At 59.0% G+C, this 10,617-nt stretch overlaps 1 pseudogene; it reads right to left on the reverse strand.

Moving 5' to 3' along the window:
• On the reverse strand, nucleotides 1-8,003 carry LOC149520827 (uncharacterized; annotated as a pseudogene).
• Nucleotides 8,004-10,617: the final 2,614 nt, after the last annotated feature.

The following is a 10,617-nucleotide window of genomic DNA, read 5'->3' on the forward strand; positions in this document are numbered from 1 at the left end:
TCAAAGAGTAACATGGGTCTGGACTAGAGGGAAGAGCGTGAACACAGGGAGACATCAGCTAGAGGGAGACGTCTAAAGAGCTGGCAAGCTAATTCCCAGGACTGCTGACTGGAGGCACCAGGGTGGTGAGTCTGCCCCTTGACAGACCTTGAATACCCTGTCCCCAGGACTGAGAGGAAGAGGTTCAAACCCCAGCCAAAGGGCCAGTACCCTCACCAGGAGAGGGCCCATTCATGCTCGAAGGCCCCCAAGCGGAGACCGGGCCACCATCCTCAGTCTGGCCAACAGTTGACCAGCCAGATGAAACCTCAGGGCAAGCAATTCTTTGGAGGGTGTGCCTGAGGATGGCTTACTGGACATACACTCACCAGCTCTCTACCTTACCCTCCCACCCTCCACCCCATCCCTCTTCAAGGGCCCTTCTCATGAGCACCTCCTCAAGCAGGAGCTATCCCACTTGCTCTAGGTGGGAGTGGTGGAGCAGGTACCGCCAGAGTTAGGGAACAAGGGTTTCTACTAAAAAGCCATTACAGAGGCAGCAGCGTGGAGTGGTAGGGGGCTCCTTGGGAGTCAGGCTGGAGCATGCTGGTTGCCATCCCCGGGGACTATAGAATAGTCAAGTAACCGATAAGAATTCATGACCATTCATTATCAGTGGGAAATAGGTCAATGGAGGGATGATAGGAGTTACTATAGAGAACTTTCTGGGTGTCTGGCTGGTGAGTCTTGCCCACATGCTCAGGGTTCAGCTGATCGCCATATTTGGGGTCGGGAAGGAATTTTCCCCCAGGGTAGATTGGCAGAGGCCCTGGAGGTTTTTCACCTTCCTCTGTAGCATGGGGCACAGATCACAGCTGGAGGATTCTCTGCGTCTTGGGGTCTTCAAAGTATTTGAGGGCTTCAATATCTGAGATATAGGCGAGAGGATTATTCTAGGAGGGGTGGGTGAGATTCTGTGGCCTGCATTGTGCAGGGGGTCAGACTAGATGATCATAATGGTCCCTTCTGACCTTAAAGTCTATGAGGCTAATCAACTATTCAATTAACCGATATTTAACACCCCAGTAGGGTCCTGTGCCCCTGGCAGGGTGCCCTCCCCAGGGCCAGGGCAGAGTGCCCCTTGCCCACTCTGGCTACGAGGAATTACCAGGGCACCAGGGGGTCCTTCTGGCCAATCCTCTAGGTAACCCCCCATCAGCACCCCAGCGGGCAAGTGCTGGTGCATCCCCACCTCCTTGGGGCTCTCCTTAGCCCCCCCTTTCAGATGCACTCTGGCCATGGGTACCTTGAATGGCATTCCCATCTATACCCGTTAGGGTTAGGTGGGTGTTGGTCACCATGCAGTCTGGTGCCACTAGCTAGGGCCAGGCCAGAGTCACCGCTGCGCCCGTGTCCCAGTACCCCATGACCTTCCTCCCATCCACCACCAGGGGAACATGCACTCACTGCACGAGGGCAGCCCTGCCCCCACCCTGTACACCGAGAAACTTGCCTCCGGAGCATCAGGCCTCCCAGAGGAGCTGGCCTGAGGGGCCTCTCCCACCTGAGTTGAGGACAGCCTTCCAGCCCCTCCCACCTGGTCAGCCTGCCCCTCCTCCAGCCACACTCCGTTAACCCTGGGGGGCCTTGGTTTGCTAAAAGCCTGTCCTGGAGCTTGGGGCACTGAGCCCTCTTGAGGCCTCTTTTCCCACAGTGATGGCAGGCCAGGTCCCGTTGGTTCCCTGGAGTTGGCTGGTCCACCCAGGTATTGGTTGTCCCCCTAGGGAGGAGGTTGCTGGATCCTCCCTTCTGGGGGTCCTCAGTAGGCACCTCTCCCCCCTGCACAGTTGTGAGCCGGTCTCTTTGGGATTCCCCTCCATATACGGCCCGGCTGTCTGTAAACTCATCAGCCAGCCACCCTGCATGTGACGGGGCGGCAGGGGCTGCGGACACTAGCCCCGCGCCCCGCACTGATGCGCTGGGTGGCGCAGCCGCCGGGGAGACGGGGCGGCTCTGCCAAGCCTGTTCGGCGGCGGCTGCCTGCGCAGGCGCTGTCGTCCCCCGAGCGAGCCGCCCGGGGGCGGGAGAGCCGATGGCTCGGCGCGCAGGCGTCGGCGTCTCCGGCAAGGGGCGCCGACTTTAAAAGAAGACTCCTGCCCGGGAGCGGGGTCGCGGAGGGGAGAGCACGGCCAAGGTGGACTGAGCCAGCCGAGACCGGGACCAGAACCAACGGGGTGTCGCAGGCACCAACGGCGGAGCGGAGCAGCACAGCGAGAAGAGGTGAGCCCCCCCCCCCCGATAGGGGGGAGATGGACAAGGACTAGCCGAGACGGAGGAAGCAGCCCAGGACAGGGGCAGGGAGACCCGGGGACAGGCGAGTTGCGGCCATGGCCCCCCCGGTCGGGCAGCGCGTCTAGGATGCCTACCCTTAGGGTCCTGAGCTGGGACCTGGAGAGGGGGAGGGCCCAGGTCCCCCTCCGCCTTGGAGAGCCCCTATAAGGGCCGACAGTGCTTTTACGACCGGTAGAGAAGGGTTCCCCACCCCCGGGGGAGAGACCCCACTCGGGCAAGCCAGTTCGGTGCGTGACAAATGGTGGAGAATGTGGGCATGACCCCGAACCCCTAGACTAAAAGGGGGTGCGCAAAAAAAAAGAAAACCCGCACAAGACGGCAGTAAACCCCAAGAGGGGTGGAGGGCGCCTCCCCGGGGTGAAGGGGAGGAGAGCCAGGACCATGGACCCCGCCCAGATATTTGAATGGCTCACGGAGCAACAAAAACAGCAGCAACAACATCAAGTACAGTTGTTGCAGCAGCTGGCCGCGCAAGGCCAGGAACAGCAATGGCAGCTGGTTAGAGAGATAACGCAGCAGCAAGAAACATGGGTGCAGCACGGGATAGGACAAGGGGCAAGCGTTGGATCGCTGGGGGAGGGAAGCGAGGGACCGGTAGCCCCCCCCTGCAGTTGCCTATTCGGCTAACAAAGATGGGGCCCCTAGATGACCCGGAAGCATACCTGGACACTTTTGAGAGGGTAGCACAAGCTGCACGCTGGCCCGAGGAACATTGGGCCACCCTCTTGGCGCCTTACCTTACAGGGCCCGCGCAGCTCGCGTATAGGAGCTTGGCAGCCCAGGACGCCCTAAAATATTACAAAGTCAAAGAAGCCATACTAGATCAGACAGGAGTGACTCCGGAGACCTATAGGCAGAGGTTCCGGAGTGAACGATATCCTCACGGGGCGCAACTGAGAGCCGTAGCCCAGAAATTAAGAGAACTGGCCTGGCGATGGCTGGAACCAGACAAGCGGGATAGCCCCCAGGTAATGGACGTTGTGGTCCTGGAACAATTCCTGCAAATCCTCCCCCCAGGGGCCCAGCAATGGGTACGCCGACATTGCCCCCAAACGCTGGCCAATGCGGTCACCCTGATGGAAAATTATATGGCTGCCGAGCCCCCGGGAGGACCGATGAGAGGTGATAGAGAGGCCCGAGGGGAGCGACCCTTAAGGGGCAGAGGAAAGCCAGAGAGGGGAGGCAAAGGAACCGAGGCCCGCTGGGGCGAGGATGGGTGAGGAGGCAGCCGGAGGCCGAAAAGGAATGCCTTCCCGAGAACCCAGGAATAGGAGGGACCCGGGCGGAGACAGCCGGGGAGGGAGTGGCCAAAGGGGTGTCCTCCCGTAACCGCTGCTACGAGTGTGGACAGGAGGTGCACTTTAAGCGGGAGTGCCCCTTCATGGACTGCTCCTTCGGGCAAGGGGTACCCCTGGGGGTTTCCCCTCGCCCCAATCGAGGAGCTACAGTAACCACTCAAGTATTGGTGGAGAGGGTCCCGGTTCAGGCGTTGGTGGACTCGGGTTGCGGGCAGACGATGGTCCGTGAGGACTTGGTCCCGAGCCCCGAGCCCGCTGGGACCACAGTTTGGGTGAGGTGTATCCATGGGGACGTATGGCCCTACACCACGGCTTGGGTACGGCTGCAGTGTGAGGGAGAAGAAGGCATCTTCCAGGTGGTGTTGGCTCCTCAGCTCGCCTACCCAGTGGTCCTAGAACGGGATTGGCCGGGCTTCCGCTGAATTTTACAGGCATGGAACCAACCAGACCCGGACCCACAGAGAGAGGGGCTGGAGGCAACCGAAACCGAGCCCGACTGGGTCACCGAGCACGACTTCCTCGACGAGCAAAGGAATGACCCGACACTAGTACGAGCCTGGGAGCAGGCCCGAGGAGGGGAGGAAGGCGGTGTGCTGAACCAGCAGGAGACATACTTCAAGGTACAGGGGGGATCGCCTATACCGCATGGCCCGAGAAACCGAGGGGTTGGGGGTGGTCTGGCTGTTGCTAGTACCACGCCGCTACCAGAATAAGGTGCTGGACCTGGCCCATGCGAACCCCTGGTCCGGGCACCTGGGCTGGGAAAAGACCCTACAGCGGATCACGCAACGGTTTTTCTGGCCGGGGATATACAGAGCCGTTCGGGACTTCTGTGATTCGTGCCCCACCTGCCAGTGCACGTGGCTACAGCTATGCCCCAAGGCTCCACTGGTGCCCCTCCCGGTAGTAGGCATCCCCTTCGATAGGGTGGGCCTGGACCTGGTAGGACCAGTGGAGAAATCCTCGACCGGGTTCTAATATATCATGGTCCTGGTGGACTATGCAACCCGTTACCCCGAGGCAGTACCACTGAGGAACACCACCGCGGCCACGATAGCAGGGGAGCTAATCAAAATATTCGCCTGGGTGGGAATCCCCAAAGAGATCCTAACGGATCAAGGGACTAACGTGACATCCCGATTGATCCAAGAGTTGTGCAGGTTGCTACGAGTAAAAACTTTGCGGACTTCGGTCTACCACCCCCAGACTGATGGGGTAGTAAAGAGGTTTAACCGGACCCTGAAAGAAATGCTGAGGCGATTTCTGGACGAGGAACCCTGCGACTGGGATAAGGCCCTGCCAGCCCCGCTATTCGCCATCAGAGAAGTGCCGCACGCTTTGACTGGGTTCTCTCCGTTCGAACTGCTGTACAGACAGCAGCCGCGAGGCATTCTAGACCTGGTCAAGGAAACCTGGGAAGAGCAGGAGTCCAGAGTCCAGGGGACCGTAAACTACGTCCTAAAGTTGAGGGAGCGGCTGAAGCGGCTCGGCGAGTTTGTGGAAAGAAATTTACGACAGGCCCAGGACCGCCAAGAGCTAGCATACAACCGGGGCACTAAAATGAGGGAATTCAAAGCAGGGGATTGAGTCCTCCTCCTGTTGCCGATAAAGGAATCGAAGTTGTTAGCCCAGTGGCAGGGGCCCTTTGAGGTGGTACGGAGAGTCGGGCCAGTGACTTACGAAGTACGGCTAGATGAGAAGTGGGCGAAGTCACAGATATATCATGTCAACCTTTTGAAGAAATGGAAACCCTGTGAAGCGCTCCTGATCACAACAGAGTTAGAGGAGCCGGAAGTGGGCCCCTGGGCCGGGGAGATGGAGGAGGACGCAGCCCCAGCTATGGGAGAGGACCTCACAACAGTCCAACGCCAAGAGGTGGAGGCCATCGCACAGGAGTACGCCACCACACTCACTAGGACACCCAGGAGAACATCAGCGATTTATCACCACATCTCGACGACCCCGGGGAAAAAGGTGTGAGACGCGATAAGGCCCCTATCCCGGAAAATGTGGGACCCCGTCCGAGAAGAAGTCCAGGAGATGTTACGGCTAGGAGTGATTGAAGAGTCCCGGAGCAGCTGGAGGAGTGCCATCGTACTAGTACCGAAGCCAGATGGGACACTCTGATTTTGCATGGATTTCCAGAAGGTGAATGCGATATCCCAATTCGACGCATACCCCATGCCCCTTGTGGACGAACTGCTAGATAGACTAGGGCAGGCCAGGTACATATCGACCCTAGATTTAACAAAAGGGTACTGTCAGATCCCGCTTACCCCAGCCTCAAGAGAAAAAACAGCCTTTTCAACCTCGTTCGGGTTATTCCAGTTCAAGACAATGCCATTCGGCCTGCATGGGGCTGCCGCAACATTCCAAAGGTTGATGGACCGAATCTTGCAGGACCAACGGGACTACGCAGCAGCCTATATTGATGACATAGTCATCTACAGCCAGAACTGGCAGGACCATACGCGACACCTGCGAGCAGTGTTGAGGACATTAAGGGACGCTGGTCTCACGGCCAACCCCACCAAATGCCATATAGGCCAACGGGAGGTAACCTATCTAGGATACACTGTGGGGAGGGGGAGACTGCAGCTGCTAACGGACAAAGTGAAAGCCCTAGCCGAGTATAGGTTTCCAACGACCAAGAAGCAGGTGCGGCAACTCTTAGGCCTGGCGGGGTATTACAGAAGATTTATCCCACAATTTGCGATGATAGCACCCACCTCATGGACCTGACGAAAGCCGAGCAACCAAAAAGGGTGATACCCTCAGGGGAGGCAGAAAGGGCCTTTAACGAGTTAAAGACGGCTTTAATGCAAGCCCTGGTGCTAAGGCAACCGGACTTTTCGAGGGAGTTTATAGTGCAGACAGATGCCTCAGCGGTAGGATTAGGGGCAGTCTTAGCTCAGGAGGTAGACGGGGAGGAACACCCCATCCTATACCTGAGCCGGAAGGGCATACGCCACGATACAAAAAGAGGCGCTAGCGGTAAAATGGGCGATTGAGGCTCTCCGATATTACTTACTCGGAAACCCTTTCAAGCTAATAACGGACCATGCCCCACTAAAATGGCTGCAGTCTATGAAAGAGACAAACCCTCGAATAACGAGATGGTATTTGGCTTTACAACCTTACAGGTTTGAAGTGACACACCACCCCGGACGGAAACACAACAACGCGGACTTTTTTTTGAGAACGGACGAGCTGGGAAGCATCACAGAAGGGAAAAAGGCAAGAAACCTAAGGGGGGGGTGTGACGGGGTGGCAGGGGCCGCGGATGCTAGCCCCGCGCCCCACACTGACGCGCCGGGCGGTGCAGCCGCTGGGGAGACAGGGCGGCTCTGCCAAGCCTGTTCGGCGGCGGCTGCCTGCGCAGGCGCTGTCGTCCCCCGAGCGAGCCGCCCGGGGGCGGGAGAGCCGATGGCTCGGCGCGCAGGCGTCGGTGTCTCTGGCAAGGGGCGCCGACTTTAAAAGAGGACTCCTGCCCGGGAGCGGGGTCGCGGAGGGGAGAGCACGGCCAAGGTGGACCGAGCCAGCCGAGACCAGGACCAGAACCAACGGGGTGTCGCAGGAGCCAACGGCGGAGCGGAGCAACACAGCGAGAAGAGGTGAGCCCCCCCCAACAGGAGGGAGATGGACAAGGACTAGCCGAGACGGAGGAAGCAGCCCAGGACAGGGGCAGGGAGACCTGGGGACCAGTGAGTTGCGGCCATGGCCCCCCCGGTCGGGCAGCGCGTCTAGGACGCCTACCCTTAGGGTCCTGGGCTGGGACCTGGAGAGGGGGAGGGCCCAGGTCCCCCTCCGCCTTGGAGAGCCCCTATAAGGGCCGACAGTGCTTTTACGACCGGTAGAGAAGGGTTCCCCACCCCCAGGGGAGAGACCCCACTCGGGCAAGCCCGTTCGGTGCGTGACACTGTGCTGTGCAGGTCCCCTGGCTTCCTGTCCTTCAGCCACAGCCTCAGGTCAGGGGGGCAGATTTCATAAAGCTGCTCCAGGACCCTCAGCTTAACCAGGTCTTCTGGCGTCTGGGCCCCATCCTCAAATACCCACTTGCGGGCATATTGCACCATCCGGGAGACTAGAGCCATGTAGGTCTCCTCAGGGCCCTTCTGCACACCCCAGAATGTTTTCCTGTATGTTTCAGGGGTCAGCCCGAACTTGTGCAGCAGGGCTTGTTTGAACTGTTCATAGTCCCCCTGCTGAAGCCCCTCCATCTGGCCAAGAACCCCTGCAGCCTTGGGATCCAGTAAGGGGGTGAGATGCTGGAGCCAGTCAGCTGGGGGGACCTGGTGCAGCTCGCAGGCTTGCTCAAAGGCATCTACATCCCCCCCCCCCCCCCGAATCCTTACACTGGGACAGCACGTACATCTCAAAGTTACATGCAGTCCTGGGTCCCACTCATCACAGCTGGGGCTTCTCCACTTCTCATCTCTGCCATGGCCCGCTCGTGCTGCCACTCTCTCTCATTCCTGCTGCTCCCTTTCACAGTCCTCCAGTTCCTTTAGCCGCGGCTCTAGCTCCAACCATCGTAAATCTGCCGAGGGGGACCCTGGTCGCGATGAGCTGCTGCTGGCCAAGTGCATCTTAGTGGGCACCTGTTTGTCTGGTGGCCTTCAGTCCCCTCTCCTGCCTCAGTCCCTGAAACGCTCCCAGGGGCTGTCTGGCTGCTCCCAGCTGGGACAGAATCCAGCTCCCAGGAACGATCATTCTCCTCCAGCTGGGCAATTAGCTGGGTCTCGGTGAACCCTCCAGCGTGCAGTCCCCTCTCCTTGTACAGCTCAACAACACCCTGCTTAAGGAGATGGTTATAGGCCATCTTCCCGCTGTCCTCCAGGGGTGCAGACTCACAGGCTGGTGCTTGCCGAGCCCCACGATTCCCAGGGAGAACCCCTTCAGTGTGCCAGCCTCCTTGAGGATCACAACCACCTGGGATTAGACCGTAGGCCCCTCCGCCTCCTGGGACCACTTCCCATGGTCTGCAGGAGGAATCCCTCCTTGGGGTGACACCCCTTCCTGAGGAGCACACTCAGGTTAGACTGTAGGCCCCTCTGCTTCCTGAAACCACTCCTCACTAGCCTTCAGCATGCCTGGCTCTTACAAGCCCCCCTTCTTTCTGCTGCCCCCCATCACTTACTGCCGGATGCTCCGTCCACGGGGTGCAATCAATCCCACCTCTGCAACTAGTGCACTGCTGCCACCAGTGTCACCGAGGAGTGGGGAGCCACCGGGCCCTGCACCCCAATCTGCAGCCAGATGTGACTCTCAGCCAGAAGGTAGAACAGAAGGTTTATTGGTTGACAGGGACACAGTGTAGAACAGACTTGTTTTTAGTACAGGAACCAGGAGCAGCCAGTACAAGCCACCTTGGGGAGAAGGGGCCTTGTTCCCCCCATCCTGGTCCAAGCCCCTTGAGAAAAAAAGACCTCTGCAACCTGTCCCAGCCTGCAGGCAGCCTAGGTTCCCCAGGCAAAAGATGTCTTCTGGCCACACCCCCTCCCAGACTAAAGTAACAGGGACCATTGTCTACATGATGGGCTGCATACTTTGTCACTGAGTCACCTGAAATTCCCATCTAGATAGTAGAGCAGTTCCCAGGGAAACTGAGGCACACACAGGTGACTGCTACAGGACAGTGGAAATCACATATAACAAAGCAAACAGAGTGAACACAATCCCCACTTCATCACAGGCTCTACCCCAGACCCGAGACACACTCAGACCTGAACTTGGTCTTGGTGCGGCTCATGAGCCCTCTGTCTGAGCCCCTGGCCATGTGCCCTATGTCTTTGCTCTCTTTTGAGGTAGCCTTCCTAATTGCCATCACATCAGCTAGACGGGTGTCTGAGCTCTGAGCCCTGATGTTAGAACCACCAAACACCTGGTTCTTCAAGGATAAGGTCCAGCTGCGGCCTAATCCTACCTTCCTTCCTCAGGTGGTCTCTGCCTTCCACGTGGACCAGGACATTTTTCTACCAGTCTTCTATCCCAAGTCTCATGCGACCAATGAGGAGAGGTGCCTCCACGCACTGGACGTTCGGAGGATGCTGCCCTTTTATCTGAAAAGGACGAGGCCCTCCTGCAAGTCCATACAGTTTTTTGTGACCTATGCGGAGCAAAGAAGGGGTTCCCCGATTTCATCCCAAAGGCTTTCAAAGTGGATCACTTCCAGCATCCATACATGCTACGAGTTGGCAGGGGCCCAACCGCCGGTGCTGATCAGGACCCACACTGCCAGGGCTCAGGTTTCCTCATGTTCTTACCTTGCACGTGTCACAATCCAGAACATTTGCCAATCAGCGCTGGAGCAGGAGGAGGCAGGAACCTGTCCACCAGGGTCTGGAGGTGACCTCTGAGAGTACGGCCCTGCTCCTCCAGCACCTCCAAGCTCCACTGCCGCAGCCGCAGGTCCTCCAGCACCCAGTGCTCCTGAGTGCGGAGCTGCTGCCCCAGTAGCTGCAGGTGCCGCCGCTGGTAGTCCTCCTGGTTGCGGGTGCGCCTGCAGGCCCAGGTGCTGCAGCTGTGGTGAAACAAGAGCAGTGGTCAGTTCTCCCTGGGGACACAGTGGGTGAAACCCAGCCCCCCTCTGCAAGGCGAGGTCGGCGTGTGGGGTACGGGCCAGGGCCCCTGCATGACACCCAGCTGCTGCTCCATGGTGGGCAAGGCCCAGGCGCACGGTCCCTGGGCTCCCTCTCCACCCGTCCCCCGTACTCATAAGGGGAGCATGATGGCACTCACAGGTGGAGCCCTCCCTGGCCTCAGACGACACAGCAGATGTGCTCTGTGGGATGACTCGGGGGTCCTGGGCAGGCTCCCTGCAGGCTCCTGCAGCTCCTGGCTATCGGCGTCCTCCTCTTCCTCCGTTTCTGCCCCGGGGTCGACCACCACCCAGGGGGCATGGACTGCGTGAGCCCCCAGGATGCGGTCCAGGCCCTCAAAGGGAGGGCAGGCCTCTGGGTCGGCCCCTGGTTGGGAGGCCCTGGAG

Source organism: Pelodiscus sinensis, chromosome W (genome assembly GCF_052426305.1).
Source record: "Pelodiscus sinensis isolate ZL-2025 chromosome W, ASM5242630v1, whole genome shotgun sequence".
Lineage (NCBI taxonomy): Eukaryota > Metazoa > Chordata > Testudines > Trionychidae > Pelodiscus > Pelodiscus sinensis.